At 34.8% G+C, this 23,456-nt stretch overlaps 1 protein-coding gene across 2 annotated transcripts in view; it reads right to left on the bottom strand.

The window, feature by feature from the left end:
• The window catches only part of ERBB4 (erb-b2 receptor tyrosine kinase 4), a 1,139,160-nt gene that overhangs the window by 935,072 nt on the left and 180,632 nt on the right, over positions 1–23,456 (bottom strand). The gene's annotated exons all lie outside the window — the stretch shown is intronic.

The following is a 23,456-nucleotide window of genomic DNA, read 5'->3' on the forward strand; positions in this document are numbered from 1 at the left end:
TCCTCCAGTTAAGGGAATCTTGCAAACCAAGATTGTACACAAACTAACATGAACATGCTATAGGACAAACTATTGAAGTAAGAAAGCAACTTAGAGAAAACCTATTCCTACTCCTTTATTTTTTAGATTACAAAAGTGTCACCCAGAGAGATGGAAAAATTGTAATATTTTAAAGTAAATAACAGATCCCAATCTAGAGCTTCTATCCATTATATATTGTGGTTAGAGATAATCTCATTAAACTAAATCAAAGTAGTATGTACCACTGGTGATATCTTAACCCTCTCTGAGAAATATACATTTTTGAATACAACTCTCCTTTTGTTATTTATAAACTTTCTCGAAGACAGGAATTAACGTTTCATGTGTTTTTTGCCATTTTTGCATAGTGACTTATCTACAGTTAGTGCTAAAGAAGCATTTATTTGACTAATAACAGTCTTAAACTTAATGACAAACACCAGTGCAATACTTAAGCACAAATGAGTCTATATTGTGTTAAAGAACATCTCCAGAAGACCCACCCGATCATGCATCCTATTGCCTCAGGTTACCCATATATAAATTAGTTTTAAACTACCTAAGGCATTTTCAAGACAAATTAACTAATAAATGTAAGTATAAATTTGTTTCTCTAGAAGAGACTACTTAAATTGTTCTGAAAATATGCCTCTATAAGCCTGAAGGCAAAAATCATGCCACCACTCTGCCTTTGCTCTTTCAAACCAAATACAGCTTATTCTAAATTCATCTTATCTGTCTTATTTTTTTAACTGTATAATTAGTTAATATCATTAATGCCTTCATTATTATTTTATTATTCTTAGACCCTTTCTAAGATTTCTGGCATTATTCCTGTGATCCACACAGAGAAAGATGAAAAGAGTTCAATTTTTCTCTGGGTTGGAATTCAAATGGTCTCCTCAGTTCCAAAGATTGGTGCTCTTTTTTGATATTGACACTTAGGGGAACAATTTAAAGTTAAAAAATGGGTGAATAAAAAGAATGTCTATTTGGGTTTCTTTGTGATAAGATCCAAAAGGAAATTTGAATTCTCCCTGCCAAAAATCTCTGGAGCTACGTAAACCATTGAAAGGCAGGTGGTGATTATTTATTTATTTACTTTTCCCTCTCAGGGATTCTACAACTAAAGAAGAGGAGGACATAAGTCTAGAAAGAAATGGATATAGAATAGGATACTGATCAGCATGAGATCATGACTCCAGTTTCCTTAGATAAAGAAATTCTAACAATCCCCAGAGATGATTCCTGTTAGGTGGTTAAAATATAGACTACACATGTGTATACTTACACACACACTTAAATTTAGTACATCATAGTAAAGTATACTCAAAGTTTGCTCATTCATTCAACAGATAATTTAGTGCCTACCATACACCAGGCTATAACCTGGGAAAATCTGGTTAAAATGCGTTCTAATTGCTAGATTTTGGAGTACCAGTAAATGATCTTATTCATTTCTTATTCAATCTGAAATTCCTGAATCTGGGTGGTCATAACAAATCCTTCAGTAATAGTTCCAACATTTGTCCAGACAATAACATAATCTGGGTAGCTTTAAAAAAATACATTGCTTCTGAGGCCCACCCATACATCTATTTAGTCAGAATTCCAGTTTTAGGGGATGGCAAATGGGTGGTTGTTTTTGCTGTTGTTTTTAACCCCTTCAGTCATTTTAATGCAGTTTGTTTGTGGACCAGAGCTTTGGAACCACTGGTCCTGGGTTCACCATCTTTATTCCTAACAAGAAACTATCCTTGACTAAGTCAGTTAAGGGACATATTACATAATCCCATTAGAGTAACTGCTCCAAAGGGACTATTCCTACTCAGATAGTGGCACTGCCATTGTCTATTAAAATTACAAGCACACTAGATTGGAGGCTTATTTCAGGGGAGATGCTTCCTTTTTATTTATTAGTTTTTTAATTATTTATTTATTTTTTGAAGTAAAACTGACTTATCATATTATTTTCAGATGCACAACATAGTAATCCGATATATTTATACATTATGAAATGATCACTATGATAAGTCTAATTACCATCTGTCAACATACAAAGTTATTACAATATTATTTACTATATTCCCTATGCTGCACATTACATCCCCATGACTTGTTTTATAACTAGAAGTTTGTACTTCTTAATCCCCTTCCCCTACTTTGCCCATCCCCCCCCCACCCCATAAACACTGGTTTGTTCTCCTTAAATAGCTTAATATTATACTCCCTTAAAATTATACCCTCTTCCATCCATAACTTTTTAAAAACCTGAAAATATGGGTACCTGCAGAACTGCACATGTATGAAAAGATTCTTGGATGATTTAACTTTTCTAAATTCTCTCAATAAATTTATGATAAAGTTAGCTAGAATCCAATTCTATTTATTATTTACCACTCTTAATTCTCTCTTTCTCTCTCTTTTCCTCATATTTTGCTCTATCTACTGAATGACTACTTATCCTTCAATACCCAGGATACTTACCGGAAATTTTTCTTCATACCCCTACAATGTAATCCCCAGGGCAGAAGACATATTTGAAATTTTGTTCACTGACATATCATCACAGAAAGGACAGAGGCTGGCACAAAGTAGGTGTTCAATAATTATTTGTTGAATAAGTGAATAAATGAATGAACAATAAATAAATAAATCTCATTATTTCTATTCCTATAGCACCAAGGCATTATTAGTTAAAACGAACTTATTGGTCATTTAGCAATGGCTAGTAGTAGTTAATATAAGTATTTTAGCACTTGTCATTTTGCATTATAATTATTTGTTTCCATGATTGACTCAAGCTATGCCTGTGTATATGTCTCAGTCTCACTCAGTGCATGGCATATGGTACACATTCAATAAACGTTACCTGAATGAATGGATAAATAGAATAAGCTATCTCTCAAGATTCATATTTAATTTATTACAAATCTGATACCAATAAATTTAGATTATTTAAACATGATTCAAATACAGAAATTTAAGTGACTATTTCAATTCATGACAACATTCTCTATTGGCTGGAAAAACATAAATTCCAAGGGGGTAATATAAATACATCTGGGGAACATCATTCATTTCAGTGCTCATATTTCATAATCAAGCAAGTAAAAATAGATTACTTTATCAAGGTTTATGTTTGGATAAGTTCTTATGCAATAATATCTTAAGGAAAATACTTTGTTTTAATTTAAATTATTGCTTACCAGTTTTACCATTACATGTCTGAATCCTGAAAGAGAGTCATTCAGTAAGACATAGAATCTAAATATTATCTATAGTGGTACCTTTGCCTCTGTATCCTTTTTAAAGTATCAATTACTATCAATGGAGTAGGATGTTATGTCTAAATTGTAAAAGTTCTAAATTGGATAAAAAGGAACTATAATACATATTCAAAAGGCTTCAAAATAAGACATAGAGTAATTTAAAACCCATATTATATAATATATGATTATTTTTCACAATATAAAATTGATAGGCTTTTATAAATACAGTTGACCCTTGAACAACATGGGTTTGAACTGAATGGGCCACTTATACACAGATTTCTTTTTAATAGTAAATACTACAGTACTACACCATCTACACTTGGTTGAATTTGTGAATGTGGAACCATGGATACGGAGGAAGCGTAAATACAGAGGGCCAACTCTAAATTATACTCTGATTTTTGACTCTGATGCCCCATCCCCCTCATTGTTCAAGGGTCAACGTAATACATTTTGGAACAGATTACAATTACTAATTTTACTTATGCAAGTAGTATGTGGGTTAAACACAAATGGAGGCATAAGCACATCAGTGAAACGTACTTTTCTAACCCATAATAATCATCTTGATATGTTATGAGATATGTTATGACAGGTGGATTTGAAGTTTTCTGATTCATCACTGTAAAAATAATTTATAAAATATAAAAAATAGTAAAATTGTTAAAAATCAGCAAAAACATCCACATACACAAAGATGCCTATTGCTTGGAATTTATTAGTCAACTTTAGATACCATATGTGTTGATTGCTACACTTGAAGGAAAAAAGCATTATGCCTACAATTCAACAAAAGTCTGAAGTCTGGAATATCTGGAGCAAAGAAAATGTGTTGTATAACTTCCAATACGATATGGAATCAGGAAGCCAATGGTTTGTAATTTGAAAAAGAAAATGAAGGTATTTTTTGGCATCTGTTATCAAGTTCCTCAAGAAGAGTGAAGTAGAAATAGACGAAGGAAAGAAAAATCTTTTTACCATACTCAGGATAAGATGAATTCTGGTTTGATTTCATCAATAGCAGTCATAAGGAATACCATTTAATGGATTAATATGGGATAAACAAGCAAAGATTACTTAAAGTTGCACAGGAGGCAACATAATTAGAGCCTTCAGACTTTTGTGGATTAGGATTAATCATGGCACAAGTGAACCAGAGATTTGAAACACGAAGAATGGTAACAACATGAGATCCAATGGTGGAAAGGAGAGCAAACGTTCTGAAAACCCCCAGATTGAGTAAAATTAAACGGAGCTCCTTACCTCAAGTCTACTCATAGCTTTTAATATGCAATGCCTAACATACAAAAGGTTCTAACTTACTTCATAAACATTTTTTCAATGAAAAGTGAGTAAAGCATGCAGTGTTTCTCAAACGGAATGCTCAGAAGAATCCCTTCGTAAGCAGGCATTTGGGAAGCTGCCAAAGCATAGGGAAGCACTAATGTTCTAGAGAATACTCTTTGGGAAATGCTGTTCTAAACTGCTGAAATAATGAACATAATTTTGAAAAAAAAAATACGTTTATAGTAAATGCATGTTTTTTGATGTTTTGCTTAGTTTGTGTTCACTGTGATTTTGGCATATCTGTGACCTCTTTTCCAACAGTTTCCCTTTAATTGAGGACTTGACTAGATTTCTAATTTACAATATTTATATAATATTTCTGCCTTCTTTTCATTTAGATATCAGGAGCCTATTATAGATGGAAGACAAACTTATAAATGTACCACTTCCCTTCAGAGTTAACAGAAACTTCTTGATTTTTTATTTCACCTTTTCTTTTGTGAGTTACATATTTTTCTTCCAGAATAAAACTCTGCCAAAGATCTCTTGAAAGCTCATAGATACAAAATGCACTTTCAACCAATATTGGTTTGTAGACACTTGATGTCAATGATGCAATTTTGCTTACTATCTTAAAAAGTCATTTATGACACAGACATATATTTCTTTTTCACTTTGATAGCCAAAAATCACAGACAAAATTTCAGTCTACTGTGAGGGCACCACACTGCTCTGAACTACCTGAACTGCCAGTGAGATGTTTTTGCTTTTGTTAAAGACGTTCTTGCCAGTATTCTGAATCATGGCAGGATTGGAATAAAATGCTATTATTTGAATAATAACTTTTTAGTAAACTCATCCTAACTTTCCATGTTCCACTGAGGTTAGGCTTCACAAATACAAGCAGAATTTTCCTCAGGTCAGACACTTCTCCTTGGAGAGCAGTGCTTCTCAAACTTTAAGACACCTATGAATGACTTGAGGATCTTATTAAAATATAGATTCTGATTAAGTTGGTCTGAGGTGAGGCTTGTTATTCCGCATTTCTTATAAGTCAATACTGCTGGTTGTGGACCACGTTTTGAGTGGCAAGGTTAAAGTACATGAAGTGTCACTGTTGACTTGGAAACAAGTTCCCCCAGTTTCTATGGAACGTACTGCCTAACATCCAGCATATCACAACTTAAACATTGTAAGAATATTTATTCTCTTTTCCCCAAATACATTTGTATAAAGATTTATATTTTAAGAGTCAGACCTGGTCCAATGCTCCCAGAAGAACTACAAATAGCTTGGGTTACTCTTTTTTCCATTTGGGTTGTCATTTTCCCCCAAGGCATTCTTACCTTTATATCATTTATAAAAGAAAACACTTATACAATAGGATATGGCAAACCAATAAACTCTGCTCTTGGTCTATCATAACCTTTCTATTATACTCAGGATATGATGACCCATTATACAAAATATAATGCAAATATTGTTAAGACCACCCAGGACTAAAGAGGACAGCTTTCATATTCTAGTAAGTGCGTGTGTATATTTGTAATTTATCTTCAACCAATCCATCTTCACAAAATTGTAGATGGCACCTGTTTTTTCAAACTGTTGGCCTCTCTCTCATCTCTATTACAATGTTTTAGTGTGACTAGGTGTCACCAGGAAGATTATTTAAAATGCTAATTCCATGCCTACCCCAGGAGAGTCTCATTCTATAGGTCTGGAGTGAGGCCTGAGAATCCACATTTTAGCAAATACCTCTTGCATTTCTAGTGTAATCGAAAAGTTTGAGGAATACTGCCCTAGGAGCAATCCTGACCAAAGTTCCAACATCAATCCACCCTTGCTACTAAAGGCCTGATATTGTTCATTATTGAAACTTTTACACTGTTCCAAAGGCTCTGTTTTCAAATATACTCCTGATCCACAATTAGTTCATTTGTCACTGTTTTGATAATATCCCTGGTTTCACCATTCCTTCTTGGACTTAAGGACCTTAACTCATATGTCTTCTCTAGGGACTACAGTTTATCTTCCAGACCAGACACTTTTGAGAGAAATAGGGAGCACAATTAATAATTATGCCGGGATAATTGGAATAAACTGGAACTGTCCTGAGCAGACTACATCATACTGATCTTGAATCTTAAATCAGGGAACTCTTTACGTAATACTTTTCTACATATACCCACACAACTCATTGACAGGTATAAACTCAAGCAACTGGGCTTTTGTTTAGGCATTGTATCAACACTGACTCATGTCCCTCTCCTCTAAGTATTGATTTATCTAGTTAATCATGGAAGGACATTCAGAAAAATAACCCTTTTCAATTTTAACAGGATCAAAGTACATTTAAATGTATGTTCCATGTTCATATGGAGAAACTGAGGACAATTCATGCAATGTAACGAGATTAATTATATAGAGCATTAAGGAAAACATACATTCTAAAGCTTACTTCATCCTTCTGCCTATTATATTAAATTGGAATTTTTAAAGACAATTAAGATGGAAATATCACCTTTAAAAATGTTTCTAGTGCATTAGATTAAAAGAAAGCAACAAACTAAGTTGAAAGTTTTAAAACGTAGTGTAGTATTAGTAAATCATATACTCCAGGTTAACCTTACAGGTATGTGTTATTTTTATAAATTAACTAGAACTGGTTTAACCCTAAGGTCAGGTTCAAGTGGTGTACACCAGCAGTCAGATTACAACTTGATGCAAATTTTGTCTCATTAAAAAAGTCACACACTGCTCCACTTCATTTGCAAGATAATTATATACGTGGCCAAGGTCAGAAGATTTTCCTTCTATTGCTTTCACTGAAGGAATTCAGTTCTTTTTTTTAAATGCAGCTAAACTGTGGGAAAGATTTCCTAATTTATTTTCATTTGAGGAAATAGCAAACTTCTAAAAAACTCAGAGGTTTTGTGCTCATTTTTGATGTTTTTTGTTTAAAAAAAAGAAATCATATAAAAAATCTGCTCATTTTAGACTTTGAGAGAGGATATACTGTACTATAATTCTAGTGTAAAAAATTCTCATTCTATAATTCCCAGAGAAAAAGAGAAAATTATTAGTGCCAAAATAGCTAAAATTCCCATAACTTAGTGGTGATATGAATTTTAAAAAGTGTGTTTAAATTGTGCTCAAACACACAAAATATGATAAATGAGGTCTTACTAGAAATGAGAGAAATATGGTGCTTTTATTTATTTATTTATTAATAGCTCTTGAGTATAACTGTTTCACAATACTGTATTAGTTTCTGTTGTACACCAAAATGAATCAGCCATATGCATACATATGTCCCCATATCCCCTCCCTCTTGAGCCTCCTTCCCATCCTCCCTATCCCACCCCTCTAGGTCATCGCAAAGCACAAAGTCGATCTCCCTGTGTTATGCTGCTGCTTCCCACCAGCCAACTATTTTACATTCGGTAGTGTATGTCAATGCTACTCTCATTTCACCCCAGCTTCGCCCTCCCATCTCCTGTCATCAGGTCCATTCTCTATGTCTACATCTTTATTCCTGCCCTGCAACTAGGTTCATATTCCATATATATGCGTTAGCATACGGTATTTGTTTTTCTCTTTCTGACTTACTTCACTCTAAGTGATGGACTTAGAGATAACAGACTTTAAGTCCATCCACCCACCTCACTACAAATAACTCAATTTCGTTTCTTTTTATGGCTGAGTAATATTCCATTGGTGCTTTCAGATCACTGAGATGCATCACCACTTTTAGGTTCTTGATTCAAATTTATATTCTAATATTCTCTGGCCTCAAGATATTTTCAGTCACTTCCTTCTTCTAGAGTTAAATCCAATTATTTTAATATACAATTTTTTTGTCTATTAGGTGCTACTAGAATTTTTCTAGGTGAACATTTATCTTACATATTCTATCTCAGTTAAAATTCTCAGATAATCACAGTTGATTTAACTTACAAGATTTATCAAGGTTTTAAAAATATGGAGAGAGCTCTTTGCTTCATTTAGGAGCAAATCACTTCCTCACTACTATGTTTCCAAATGTGTTACTTAATGAAGTATTTAATTTCATTATGAATCTTTAAAAATTGTTTTTCCCACAAACAACAAGCAGTTGATGAGAAATATGAAACAGAAACATTTGGGTTTTTTTACATAAAGTAAAAGCTGATATTTGCTACAGAACTCTGAAATGAGAATGCAAAAATATTTAATATTATACAAAAATAGAAAATTACTATAGCAGGTATTTTTTTGTTGTCTAAGGGGACTATACTAAGTATTGTTAAAGAAGAGAAACTGACTTTAAACAAGGTTCTTTTAGCCATCTAAAATTGTTAGAAAGTAACAATTTTTTTTTTTTATTATTTTTTTATTTATGGCTGTGTTGGGTCTTCGTTTCTGTGCGAGGGCTTTCTCTAGTTGCGGCAAGTGGGGGCCACTCTTCATCGCGGTGCGCGGGCCTCTCATTATCGTGGCCTCTCTTGTTGCGGAGCACAGGCTCCAGACGCGCAGGCTCAGTAATTTTGGCTCACGGGCCTAGTTGCTCCGCGGCATGTGGGATCTTCCCAGACCAGGGCTCAAACCCGTGTCCCCTGCATTGGCAGGCAGATTCTCAACCACTGCGCTACCAGGGAAGCCCGAAAGTAACAATTTTGAAATTATTCCAGAAATGTCTTAATTTTTTTGATAAGTTGTATTATTTGCATATATATAACCCATAAGGTATTTTCAAATTTTCAGTTTTTTAGCTGCCCTTTACTTTTCTTACTATTTAAAAAAAGATTAGGTTATAGTTTCATAGTCAAATTTCACTTCGTTATTCTTCAGCATATGCTTTCTTCATTGATTCTAATAGCTCTTGGTTGTTCAATAGTAAGAGGCATCTCATATTAAATAGGCACAGACTACCCCTATTTGATTAAATGACAAAGAAAATCTTTCCACACTTGAGTCAGGCTCTTCGGAGCCCCCTTCTCTAGGCCCCAACCTGTCCTTGGCCAGCTTCGTCCAGTTTCATCAAGAATTCTGCTGATTCAGTTTAGCAAAGACTCCCTCACCCTTGGTATCTGATACCCAGGATATCTGATCAAATTCTTCATCTCTCATTTTCAATATCTTAACACTCTGGACTGCCTTCAGCAAGAATCCTGTTTAGTAGATCTAACAAGAATGCCCCCAGCCTTGATGTTTTCTCTTAGTAATTTTCCATTCACTAACCCCCACTCTGCTCTTTGGTTATAAATCTCCATTTGTCCTTGTTCTATTCAGAGTTGAGTCTGATCTCTATCCCCCATTGCAATAGTACTTCCCTCTGTAATAAAATATTCTTTACTGCCTTTAACAAGTGTTATGAAGTATTTTTTTAAACCAGGAAGACCCAATATATGCCCCATAAAAATAGTAAAAATAAAGCATCTATTTAGTCTTTAGCTACCTCAAATTATATTGCAGGAGAGCATGAATAAATAGAGAAATCAAACTGGTCAGAGGCTATCCTCATTCTCATCAGGTTGGTCTATAATTTGACTTTGAGTTTCAAAGAACTAGCAGGGAGCTATGGGGCAAGGAAACCAGTAGGAAATGGATAATCTAGAAAGTGCTATGAATCTTCTATGAAGAACAATTATAGAATTACTATATAATAATCAAGACTTTACTTCTTAGAGATAATACATTGAATGCATAGAAAACTAAAGTAGATCGATTGGAGAGTCCTGAGAAAGTTAATCAGTAAAACCAGAGTATTCTACTGCCCAGAGGGATTGTTACTGGGAGACGATGAAGAGATTGTAAAATCAGGAACGGGAAGATTAATATCTGACAGGGTAAATGACTTCGGCTCTGTCAGAGAATCTACAGAGTTTAAGCTGAAATTCGTTCCTTCCTGTCAAATTTGAAGGTGGTCCTTCTAATGCATTCCTGTCCCACATAGCTCCAATAGCACTGCAAAAACTCAGAGCCTGCGCACAAGGAAAGAGTAGGAATAGCCACACAAAGAAAGTCCACTCCTTGGGTAACTTGGCAGCAGTTGCAGGCATGTTTTAGAAAGTACATTAAAGTAGAATAGATCTATTTGTGATTCAGCATTGGTATGTATTTGCTTAAAATTAAAGCAGGGATAACTAGAGCTACCTGAATAAAACTGTAATACAAAATTTGAAAAATGAACTTTGGAAAATTATAGAGATTCAGAATCTTCTGAAATTGATGGACGAAAACTGAAAGAAAAAAAAAGGGTCTTTCTTCATCAAACCAGTATAGAAACGATAGGACTAACAAGTGCCTCCACAGATGTAGAACTTGGTCAGTGTGGAAAGATGACTTGCAAAAATCAGTACAAACACATTTTCATGTAAAACTGAGATAACAGTAACACTTATTTTGGGGTGTTACTTTAGAAAATAATAATGATACCGAACACTTACTACGTACTAGATTGTTACTCTGAGTCCTGTTAGAAGCAGATGCTGAGACTATGGCAGACATATAAGAGATTCATCAGGGTAAATGCCTATGAGGGAAAATACAAAGTGCATGAGGCCATAATGCAGGTCTAAATTTGTAAGGAAAAGAGGGAAGGAAGGATGATTGGGTGGAAGTCTTAAACTGTTGTGCAGTTCTAAGAAAGTTTCACAAAGCCAATGGTGAGTCCTGAAGCCAAAGGTGCATGAGACAAGAGTCCCATGTCTCTCAAGAATGCTTGGATTAGTAGCCATGTCATGCTTAGTCATTTGCTGGGAGCTATCATGGAAGGTGTAGCTTCAGCATTTTAGTAGTCAGGAGTAACCAAGGTTGGAGACCTGAAAAGGAAATTTTCATGGCTGCCACATAGACATTGCACTAGGAAATTAATAAGCATTAGCTGCTATGATCATTTTTTAAAATTATTTTCACACTATAAATTTTTATTCTTTAAACTCTCTGTATACTGACTCAACTTTGCATATAGCATATTATAAATGAACATTTCACATTATCAATTTGTGGAACATTCTAACAGCTGGAAGTTTGCTTTCCAGGACAGTTTGCTTTTTTGAATATCAGAAAGGGTACAAATTTTGAGTATTTTAAATGTACAGGTTTTTGAGTTGAAGAGATGCCTGAAGTTTGGGAAGGGCACCTGTCATTCTTCAATCACAATGGCTTCCTTTTTATCAGTTTTACATATTGAATATCCAGGTGTACTCTTGAGAAAGGATACTGGGTCCAACAAAAGTCTGAAAACTATTGTTTTTATTGGGTTTTGTCCTGATTATTTTGTGAGAGTTATTAAAAATTTTTAAATGACTGCTTATTTTAGTAATAAGAATCATGAGTCATATTAACTTAATAAAAAGCAAGACAAAGATGTTGAAAGTCTTGAATCTTTAGCCTCACATTCATGAAAACAAAGCCATATCTCTGTGTTTTCAATTATGAAGGGGAAATTAATGCCCCAACAGTACTTACTCCTGCCTGATGGTCCCAGATATTACTTTAATAAGCAGTATGTGCCATTTTTTACAAGATCATTAAACTTCCAATCTCTTTTATGAGTTATGAATAGATTATATTGTAGTTCCTAAACAATGACTTCCCATTATACAACACTGGAGTTTTATAAACATATTTTCAAAATACTACTCTTCTTATTCATATTTAGCTTCTAATTTATGAATAAAGAAGGCCCAAGCTTTTACATCTTCTATTTATGGGCTCTCTTTTATTTATAACTAGTGGAATTATTCCATTAATCTTTAACCCATGAATTTCTATTTTTTCTACTTGTCAAGTAACTCTCAATTCAAATGATCAACAATAAGCCCCACAGTACCAACCTGAAATTATGATCTTAATGATTTTATAGATTATATTTTTCATTTCATCAGCCAGGTCACCCATGAACATGTTCAATAATTTCATGTGTCTTTGGAACATCATCCAAGATTCCCCTGATCTACAGCTCAAACCCAGGCTGACACTGAACCACTAATAGTACTCTTATGACTTTAATACTTTTCTACATGTGAATCTAAGTCTCAAGTGATTCCTACCACACGCTTCCAGTAAGCATGTATCATGTGGAAATAAAGTCAATGCTGAGAGAGAGAAGTAAAAACTATCTATTGCTTTATCTATACTTGTCATTCTGTCACACTCCATAGTATTCAGAGGAAATTAAATTATCTCTGTTCATTTTGATCCTAAAGTAATAGGAATAACACATGATTTCCTTGTTATAGTAGAACAATGCTATAAATCACTATGTACTACCACATAAAATTCTAAATGCATTGAATAGAACAGAAATTTATAATAGGGTTTTTCTGAATTTGGAAGAAGGCCAAAAAAGCGTAGATTTCTGACTTTTATAAGTAAAGGACCTAGAGAAAGCAATCCCTGTCATCTCATTCTAAGCACATAAGTTCAACAAAGTGCATTGCAAAACACCCCATAACATTAGTATTATGCATACTTTCAAAGTTTTAATAAATTAGATCTATTTCTTGTCACATAAATACTGAAAAAGTGGGGCTTCCCTGGTGGCGCAGTGGTTGAGAATCTGCCTGCCAATTCAGGGGACGCGGGTTCGAGCCCTGGTCTGGGAAGATCCCACATGCCGCAGAGCAACTAGGCCCGTGAGCCACAACTACTGAGCCTGCGCGTCTGGAGCCTGTGCTCCGCAACAGGAGAGGCCACGATAGTGAGAGGCCCGCGCACCGCGATGAAGAGTGGCCCCCGCTTGCCACAACTAGAGAAAGCCCTCGCACAGAAACAAAGACCCAACGCAGCCAAAAATAAATAATAAAATAAATTAATTAATTTAAAAAAAATACTGAAAAATTACCATTCTTGATTCTCCAAAGAGATTGCATACATTTCACAAGTCAGACTAGGCTTTTTAAACTTAACTTTATGTATTAATTTTTCATGCTTAAGCCATATTTTATATTTCTACCTATGTTTACATTTACCAAATATTTATACTACTGTTTATGTTACGTACAGCCATTCTTGAGAACTCATTTCTTATAATAAATGATATGTAAAGAATAAAATAATTCTAATCAAAATTATTTTTCATTTTTATATAATTGCTTTATCCTAAAACCAAAGCCTTGATATTCTGTTTTCCAAGGGATAAAAAATAAAGACTCTTCTTAAAACCCTTTCATAGTACGTGCCATTAGTGGGAAAAACTTAAGAAAGAAAGAAAGAAAGAAAGAAAGAAATTGTGGTTATATAGATGGGACTACCAATTTGACTGTATCACAGAAGAAGGCATTACATACCAGTAGATACTAAAGAAATACAAAGGAATTAATATCTCTGAGCTTAGTGCTCACAAATAAATATTTAAAGCCAGTTTCTCAGCCTGTCTACTGCTGACATGCTGGAGCTGGATAATTCTTTGTCAGTGGAGCTGTCCTGTGCACTACAGAATATTTAGCAGCGTCTCTGGCTTCTATCCACTAGATGCCAATAGACCCTCCCCACCCCCTCCTTCACTCCCCTCCACATGCCCCAAATTGTGACAACAAAAAATGTCTCCAAACATTGTCAAATATCCCCTGGGGGCATAACTGCTCTCAGCTGAGAAACATGAGGTAAAGATAATAAAACAACTTATAACTTCAATGAAGAATAGCAATAATAATCACATAGCTAAATTTGATTCCTCACTATATGCTAGTCAGCCTATTGACTACTTTTATGAGTATTATTCAATTTCATTCTTGCAACAACCCTATGAGACTTCTACCATTATCCCATTCTACAGATGAGAAGCAGTCCCAGAGTTTAAATATATGCACCAAATCCCACAACCATTTGTCAAGATCAGATTCTTTCCCAGATTTTTCTAATTCCAGAGCCAGCGCTCTTAGCCGCTATACTATACTGCCCCTAATTGATCACGGGACAGTAAATTAAATGATGCCATCAACCTTAACTGCATTATATTACATAACATGAAAATAGGACTTTTAAGAGTTCAAATAAACTGTGGTGTCCATTGCCTGATGCATTGGAAGAAAAGGAAATAAACGTCGTACTATACAATCAGCAGGACTTTTCAGGCTTAGGACTCCTTGCAATTGCCTCCACTTCACTTTTTTTTTGTAGCTACTCCTCATGTTTAACAGTTCTTATCTGTCCTACCTGCATGGCAGATAAGTAGTAAACTTTTGAGACTGGAACAAAGTTACTATAAGTATGATTCAAAACTATTACTACAGTTATATTTTAGGCTGACCTGTAACACTGAATATCATTTTCAAAGCTATTTATAACCATTGTAGATTTTATATACTATCCTCATCCCTGATTTCAAATGTTACATTCCTAACTTTTATTGTTACAAAATAATGAACAATGTCGTCCTCACAAGAAAGGGTTCCAGAGAATACAATAGTTCTTTTTTTGACCCAATTTTTTCTGTTTATCTTCTCATCCATACCCCATAAAAAGATGAAATACATAAAGTTACTAATAAAACTAGATTATCTTGGCAAGAGGAGATTGTTGTCAAAGCTCAGAATTGTCACATACACATGCAAATATCCTGCTTCCGCTCTCCCTTACCCCCAGGTAAAAGGAGAGAAGAACAAGGAAAGAATTGAATGTCACCAGTACTTAACAGGATAAGTAATTACTGATTTAGAATAAAGTTTATTTTGTTTATTTATATCTAAGCTTTACCAAGGAGGCCTACAAACATCCCTAAATTATAGAAAGGAAGAAAGAAAGCCATTAAAGCAGGAGCAAAATTCTATGCAATTGAAAAACTACTTAGGTAGATATAAAGAGACAGAAGGAAGGAGGCTAGTATAATATTGCATATAAAGAAGTCCTAATTACTTGCTAGGGTAGCATGCACTCTAAATGAACTCTTGTAGAGTTCATGGTACACTCTCATTCTGATTATGTTTTTGAGATACATTTATGTTGCTTTATGTAACTCCTCCTTATTACATCTGTTACATGATACACTGCATTACCGTGCATATATCACATAACAGTGATATATGTTACTGTGATGATCACCTTGGCTGCCCCTAGATCCTCACTACCACAAACAATGCTTCAATGAACATTATCAAACATACCTCCTGATAAGACCTATGTGAGAGTTTCTCTGATTTATAAGAATAGGATAGCTAGATAACATGGTAGTGGCATATTTATTTTCACCAAACTCTTTTTCTACCAGCTACTGCAACGGGGGAAAATCCATCAATTATGTAATTCACAGGATTCTTTGGACTGGTATTCTCCAAACTATATTACTTGAAAAACGAGTCCGCAAGATGTTAATAGGGGGCTTCCCTGCTGGTGCAGTGGTTAAGAATCCACCTGTCAATGCAGGGGACATGAGTTCGAGCCCTGGACCAGGAAGATCCCACATGCCGCAGAGCAATGAAGCCCGTGCGCCACAACTACTGAGCCTGCACTCTAGAGCCCGCGAGCCACAACTACTGAGCCCACGCACCACAACTACTGAAGCCCGTGAGCCTAGAGCCCGTGCTCGGCAACAAGAGAAGCCACCGCAATGAGAAGCCCGTGCGCCGCAACTAAAGAAAGCCCGCACGCAGCAATGAAGACCCAATGCAGCCAAAATAAATAAATAAAAGAAATAAATTTATTAAAAAAAAAGAATGTTAATAGGTGTTTTAGAGAAAGGGTAATTAAAATAGAAAAATGTACATTGGAGTCTCAAACAATGCGGGGAGTTAGGGGCACCCACCCTCCTCCCAGTTGAAAATCTGAGTATACTTTAGAGTTGGCCCTCCAAATATGTGGTTCCTCTGAATCCATGGTTCTGCATCAGTGGATTCGACCAATCTCAGATGGTGTAGAATTGTAGAATTTACTACTGAAAAAAATCCGGAAGTAAGTGGACCTGCACAGTTCAAACTTGGTTGTTCAAGGGTCAACTGTATCTGCAAAATGTTCTCTTAACTAAAGAAGTTGCTCCACTTAAGAATTGCCCAGTGCATTTTAACATGCTAATGCTCACTGTAAATGTTCAAGAGGCAAGAAGGTAAGCCCATTTTCCCGAATATATTTGAGCCCGAACCATAGATTTTTCAGATCTTTTTACAGACATCTTCTGGCATATTAGTGATTTATGGAATACAGTTTAGACAACATTGCATTAGACAAAAATTACTCAGAATGAAACATAATGAATCCTGATACTAACACCCAAAAGAGGTGTTCCTATAGAGTCCATGTAAAAATACTATTTAATGTAATTATCTATATCTTCAATAATCCCCTAACAACATATTTATACATTTCATAGTTTTTTTTTTTCCAATATAAACTAAGTAAACAGGACTTTATAAGAGCTAAGCTATGGGTAGCTGACAAAATATAACTCAGATACATAGTTCTCTGGTAATGTGGCTTAATTTGGGTAAAGCATAGAGGAATAGATGAACTGCCCAGACTTTAGCTAATCTGTTATAAATATCATTTCTCTTAGAAAATAAGTTTTTGATAGTTACTGGGTGGCATGAGATAAATACATATATTCCTCAGTAAATAACTGCATTACAGTTATTATATACCACCAGCTAAATTTGAAGCTATAAACTAAAACAATCACATAAGGAGAATTAAGAAATTAGGTAAAATAAGTGTTTTCATCCTAAAACTTGATTTTTTTAAAGTCATAAAAATTTTTAAATTTAAATGTAAATTTTAAAGTCACCATTTGGACAGTGATAATGTATCTCAATCAACTTAGTAAATTTGGATTTAAGAAAAACAGTTGTTCAGTTCTGAGGGCAATATAACTGGAAAGCAGAAGAAGGAAATTTTATTTTAACCCTCTGAAAAAGATATAGAAACAGAACAATGTATATTTTCCACTTCTCAACCCATTAGAAAATTCAAGATTGCATTTGCATTTAAAATGTGTGTTCTTTCAGAAGTCCATGTATTAAAGAGTTTAGTTAAGCTGATAAGTGAAATTTTCTCTAATATTGTCTAGACAATTTAACTTCCATTTTAGAAACACACTCTCAGAGGTAGAGATAGTCAGTTCTTTGTCACAGCAGATAAAATAAGCTCACAGCCAAGAATACCAGAGCACTATTTTTGTCAGGTGCATATCAACATTTATGTTGTCACCCTGTACCAGCAGAACATTTAACAGATCTACTGCATCTACATTTCCTAATTATCTGATATCTATTTTTATATTTCCTCAATGACTCTCCCCACAAAGTCACAAAGTGACATAGAACGTGAAGTAAAAAATATGTTTTCTAAACCAAATACATAATGTCTAGACTTTGTGTTTTTTTTAATAAAACCTAAAGTAATTAAACTTTCAATTCGATTTATTATAAATTTTGCTGTCTTGATTCATACCAAGCACTAAAACATATACTTAAATGAACGTTTACATAAACCCCTCCTGAAAAAATGGTATAAAACACAAACAAACATCACATGGAAACAAGTGGTCAAGTTATGCTCTGTAGAAGTTTATTTTATAGCACTTTGTATGAACCTCTGCTATTGTGCCATTACACTATCTTAACTATTGATTTCTGGATCTATCACACAATGTATGTTGCAACTTTAAAGCATGGGAAGGACCCTATCAATTGAAATTCTCAAGGCCAATGAACTTGGGGAATAATGAAATGAATCAAGGGCAGAAGGAAAGAAATAATTAAGAGACCACTAAATAATTATTAGTTTTAGGTATACCAAAGTCAATTTTTCTTTACATTAAAACAAATATTTTTCCAGGCACCTTTGTGACGACTCAGTGTTTGGTTTGATCTGCACTTCTCATTAATGAAAATATAATCGAGTGGTTTCTGATACATGAATTAGCTTGGCTTTGGAGCTGACGGAACATGAACTTGTTTGGCACAGCCTTATCTAAAAGAGTCATATCAGATAAGCCTGAGTGCTAACACTGTACGTCACAGCGTTGGGAAACATGCTTTGGCAAGCTCCCCAAAAGCCTGACTCTCTTCATGGAAGTAATAACAAATTTCATGTTTTAGAAGTTTGATATGCAGATGATATATAAATACCAAAGGAAAAAGTGTACTTAGTGCTTTGTATTTAATTTATAAAAAAAAAAAAAAAAAAGTAACATATAATGTTAAGACCTACACAAGGGATGATAATTATTCTGGAAGTATCCGTGTCTTCAAAGACTTCCATTGTTGTCCTCTGATGCTTTGTTTCCGGTAAATAAATACAACTTTAATTTGATGTTTTCAAATTATTCCTAATTTTGTGACTTAAAAAAAAATAATAGGGCATCAGGAAACACTAGTATATCCCAAATGAATTCTGAGGGAATAATAGATATCAGAGAGCTTTACAGAATGGACGCAGTGTTCTCTTGAACACATGATTACTAGTTTTCCTTTTACACCTATTTCCTTTAAGATTTGAAGAATTCATAAACAGAAGAAAGAAGTGTTAATTTATTAATTTTTAAAAAATTAAGTAATTCAGAATATGAAATTTTAATGTCTTGGAGGTCATTTGGAGGAAAAAGTTTGAGAATAACTAAGATTTTATAATAAAATTTTAAAATACAGTATAAAGGGCCATCCATTCCATTCATCTAGCCTTCGGCATCCTGGTATGTAATCCTCATTCAGAATGTCCTGCTACACATTTTTGAACGGGAGGGTTTTTGTCAGTTTCCTTATAAACCAATTAAACTACAATACTTGCATCAAGAAACATTTTAGAACTTACAAATGAAATGAAATAATGATTTCACAATCAGAAAACTCTCATCCGAAAAGGTCACAGGAAAAGAAAGAAATGGTGAAATCCTGTCATTGAAACTGAGCTCATACCTTGAAGTTAAACACCTGGGTGTTTCACCACCAAATTTATATCTTTATGATACTGAGAAACATGCTCAAAAAAATCTCACCTATTTTGGTAAGGCACCTGCACAGAGAGCCACTTAGTCTCACATATCACTGCTGGAAAGTGTGGCCACAGTACCTCAAATCTTATCACTTTCCATGAGTTAAAAAGGTTCTCCAAGTCATCATAGAAAAATGAGAATAATGTAAAAAACACACACTGACTTGCCGAAGACTACAAAGAAAGGGGTCAGTGTTGTTACTTACAGCTAATAAGCCATGAGAAAGACTGCATCTAAGTATCCAGAGAAGATAAACTATTGTTTTAAAACTCAAATTTTTAATACATCCTCTCATTCTAGCAAACAAAGAGTATCTGTTACGGAATGTGAATAAACTGTTCCTAAATGTAATAATGTGAAAATAGAAGAAAGTAAACCTAAAACTCAGCAGATAGGCTTGGTTGGAACTAGTTCAAAGCCTAGGGCCGTGTACTGCATGAGCCCGTGGGAATAGTATGAGTCCGTGTTTTTCTTTAGTGCTCAGTTTGCTCTCTGTGACCAAACTGAGTTTAGTGCTCAGTTTGGTCACACAATATTAAGTTTTTGCCTCCCCAGAGCAAAGCCTGCTTTCAAAAATTGATTCAAAATCTGCTTATACTAACACTAATGATGACAATGAAGCTTCCATAATGATAATCCAAGACTCAGGCAAAGGATTAGAGACTATAACTTGAATATTTAGAAAAGTTTTTAGCCAAAACACTGCCAAATTCACATTAGACGAATAAGAGAGTCTATAAATAAGGCCAGCTGTATGGTGATCCTATTTACATACCTATGCTAATCACAATGTATGATTGCCCAGAATTTATTAGAAGATGACATAATGAGTTTCAAAGGTAGTGACATAAGTATCATGAAGTGATATATCATGAGATGTCTTCAGAGGATGGGGACACTAATTTGAAATTTTTATAATAGAAAAATTAGGTTAATTATTCTCCGTAAGTCTTAGACCTGTGCTGTCCCATAGCCACTCGTCACATGTGGCTGTTTAAATCTGGATTTATTCATTAAAATGAAATAAATTAAAAAATTCAGTTGCCCAATCACATTTGCCACACTTCAGTAGTTCATCAGCCCCACGTGACTAGTGGTTACCATATCAGACAGTACAGATATTGAACATTTCCACACGGCTGAAAGTGTTCTAGAGTGTACACAATCTGTAACAGGAATACCTGTGACTAACAGTAACAGAAAACTTGACTAACAAAGATTCAAATTGGAGTTCATTTTTAATAGAAAGAAGTCCAGGGATAGGTACTTGTGGACATTAGTTTGGGTGCGTTGCTAAATAATGACAAAATGAAAGCAGACTCTTTTGTATTTCTCTTCTACCATCCTTGTAAGTTTTGCAGGTTGTGAGTTTCTCCCTTATACTTTTTACCTCATGGATGCAGAATGCCTGCTGCAGATCCAGACATCTTTCCACATTCAAAACAAGAAGAAGTATATAAAAGGGAGTAGAGGCTGCAGCTATTCCTTAGTCAGGGAAATACTTTACTAGAAATCCCCTGTAGACTTCCATTTATATCTCCTTAGCAAAAACTATGCCATATGGCTACCTTTACTAGGATAGGAAGTCTTCCCAAGAAGACTGGGAGAACAACCTCAGAAAAATCAGGGTTCTGTAAGTAAGAAAGAAGGGGAAAATAAATTTTAAAAGACAATTATAGTGCTTATCACAGATTTTCTTAAGATCTGTTCCTAAGAACTAATGAAAAGAGGAAAAAATGAAGAGAAGTAAATATATATTTTCCCTCTCTGAGGAAAAAAAATGTTTTAAAGAGGGAAAACCAATGCTGAAAAATTAACCTCTTTATATTTGGCCATGTGAGGAAGAAGTTTTTAAATCCATACAAAAAACTTTAAAGTTATTAGTGTAATGCATTCCAACAAAAAGTGCTGAAATTTAATCAAAGGAGATTAATACTTCTAATATGCTCTTATTTCTGTGGTTAATCTTTTGTGATATATTCCTCATGTAGTATTCTTTAATATAGAAATGAATTTTCCTACCTGCCAACATGACCATTTCTTTAAGCATTTGGGCTAAGACCTTTGTCAAAACTATTCTTGTCCAAATAGAGCTAAAAGTCTCAACATTTACTAAGGAATAAGTATTGTGAGGAAAGAGAAAATAAATAAGATAAATTGTAAGGAAATAGGAAAACCGTTTGCTTTTCTAGCCTAAAGAGGAACAGCATGGCCAACAGATATTGTAGAAAGTTCTGCATGAAAATTTATTATAAAAATGTATCAAAAGAGATACCAAATATTTCAAAAAGCAGTAAAATTAGTAAGCTAAAATTGTATTCCCTTCAAATCATCTATTTTCCCTGGTAATATTAGAACATTTTGAAGAAACTGCTTCAAATATGTCATGTGAATTCTATGGTCAGTAAAACACAAAAATGTATCTATTTATCTGCACAAACAGCTGCCACCACGTGCAATAAGACTGAATTTTAAAATCTGTGTTTATTGTGTGCTAATTAATACAAATATGATTCTAATATGAAATAAAAAGCAAGGAAGGCAGAAATAGAAAATGCCTTGGATGTATATCTCTAGGGAGGCAGTAGATGCCAAGTGGAAAGAGAAGGCATTATTAGTTACTGGGTTGAATTGTGTCCCCTAAAAATTCTCCTGTTGAAGCCCTATCTCCCAGTACCTCAGATATAATTGTATTTGGAGACAGGGCCTTTAAAGAAGTGATTAAATTAAAGTGAGGCCATTAGGGTGGGGCTCTAATCTACTAGGACTGGTATCCTTATAGGAAGAGGAAATGTGATCACATAAAGAGACACCAGGGATGCAAGGGCACGGAGGAAAGACCATGTGAGAACAAAGAAGATGGCCATCTGCAAGCCAAGGAGAGAGGCCTCAGAGGAAACCAACCCTGCTCACATCTTGATCCTGGACTTCTCGCCTCCAGAACAGACAGAATAAACGTCTGGTGTTTAAACCACTCAGTCAGTGATATTTTGTTATGGCAGCCCTAACAAACTAATACAGTGGGAATGACTGAAAGTAGACCGAATTTCTCAGAAGTTTCAAATAATATGTTCTACATGGGGTGGTGGGGGAGGGGAGGGGAGGACTCTTTTTTTCTTTTTGCAATATGTAATGCAAAACTTGGATTAATTATTCCTCAAAGGTTTTGGAGCAGTGCTGACTAAAATTAAGCCACTTAGCCACATGTAGCTATTTAAGTTTAGATTAATTAAAATTAAATAAAATTAAAAATTTAGTTCCTCAGCCATGTTAGTCTCATTTCAGTTGTTTAATAGCCACAATAGCTATTAAAAGGAAATGTTCATTTGTGCAATAACTAAGCATATAATCAGAGCATGTATGAATGAACATCTTGGTTACTATGGATTATACCACCAGAGGTAATCATGTTGCCAAAATCATACACTTGCAAATGACCCTCACATAAATGAATTAGCATGGTATCATCTTTCAAAGAAAGTACTTTACAAAATAATAATAATGGGAGAGGAAACAAGATGGCAGACTAGAAGGACGTGCTCTCACTCCCTCTTGCGAGAACACCAGAATCACAACTAGCTGCTGGACAATCACTGAGAGGAAGACACTGGAACTCACCAAAAAAGATACCCCACATTCAAAGACAAAGGAGAAGCCACAATGAGTCAGTAGGAGGGACGCAATCACAGTAAAATCAAATCCCATAACTGCTGGGTTGGTGACTCACAGACTGCAGAACACTTATACCACAGAAGTGCACCGAAAGGAGTGAAGGTTCTGAGCCCCACATCAGGCTTCCCAAGGGGGTCTGGCAATGGGAGGAGGAATTCCTAGAGAATCAGACTTTGAGGCCTAGTGGGAATTGATTGCAGGACTTCGACAGGACTGGGGCAAACAGAGACTCCACTCTTGGAGGGCACACACAAAGTAGTCTGCACATCGGGACCCAGGGGAAGAAGCAG

This window comes from Balaenoptera ricei, chromosome 7 (genome assembly GCF_028023285.1).
Source record: "Balaenoptera ricei isolate mBalRic1 chromosome 7, mBalRic1.hap2, whole genome shotgun sequence".
NCBI classification, from domain to species: domain Eukaryota; kingdom Metazoa; phylum Chordata; class Mammalia; order Artiodactyla; family Balaenopteridae; genus Balaenoptera; species Balaenoptera ricei.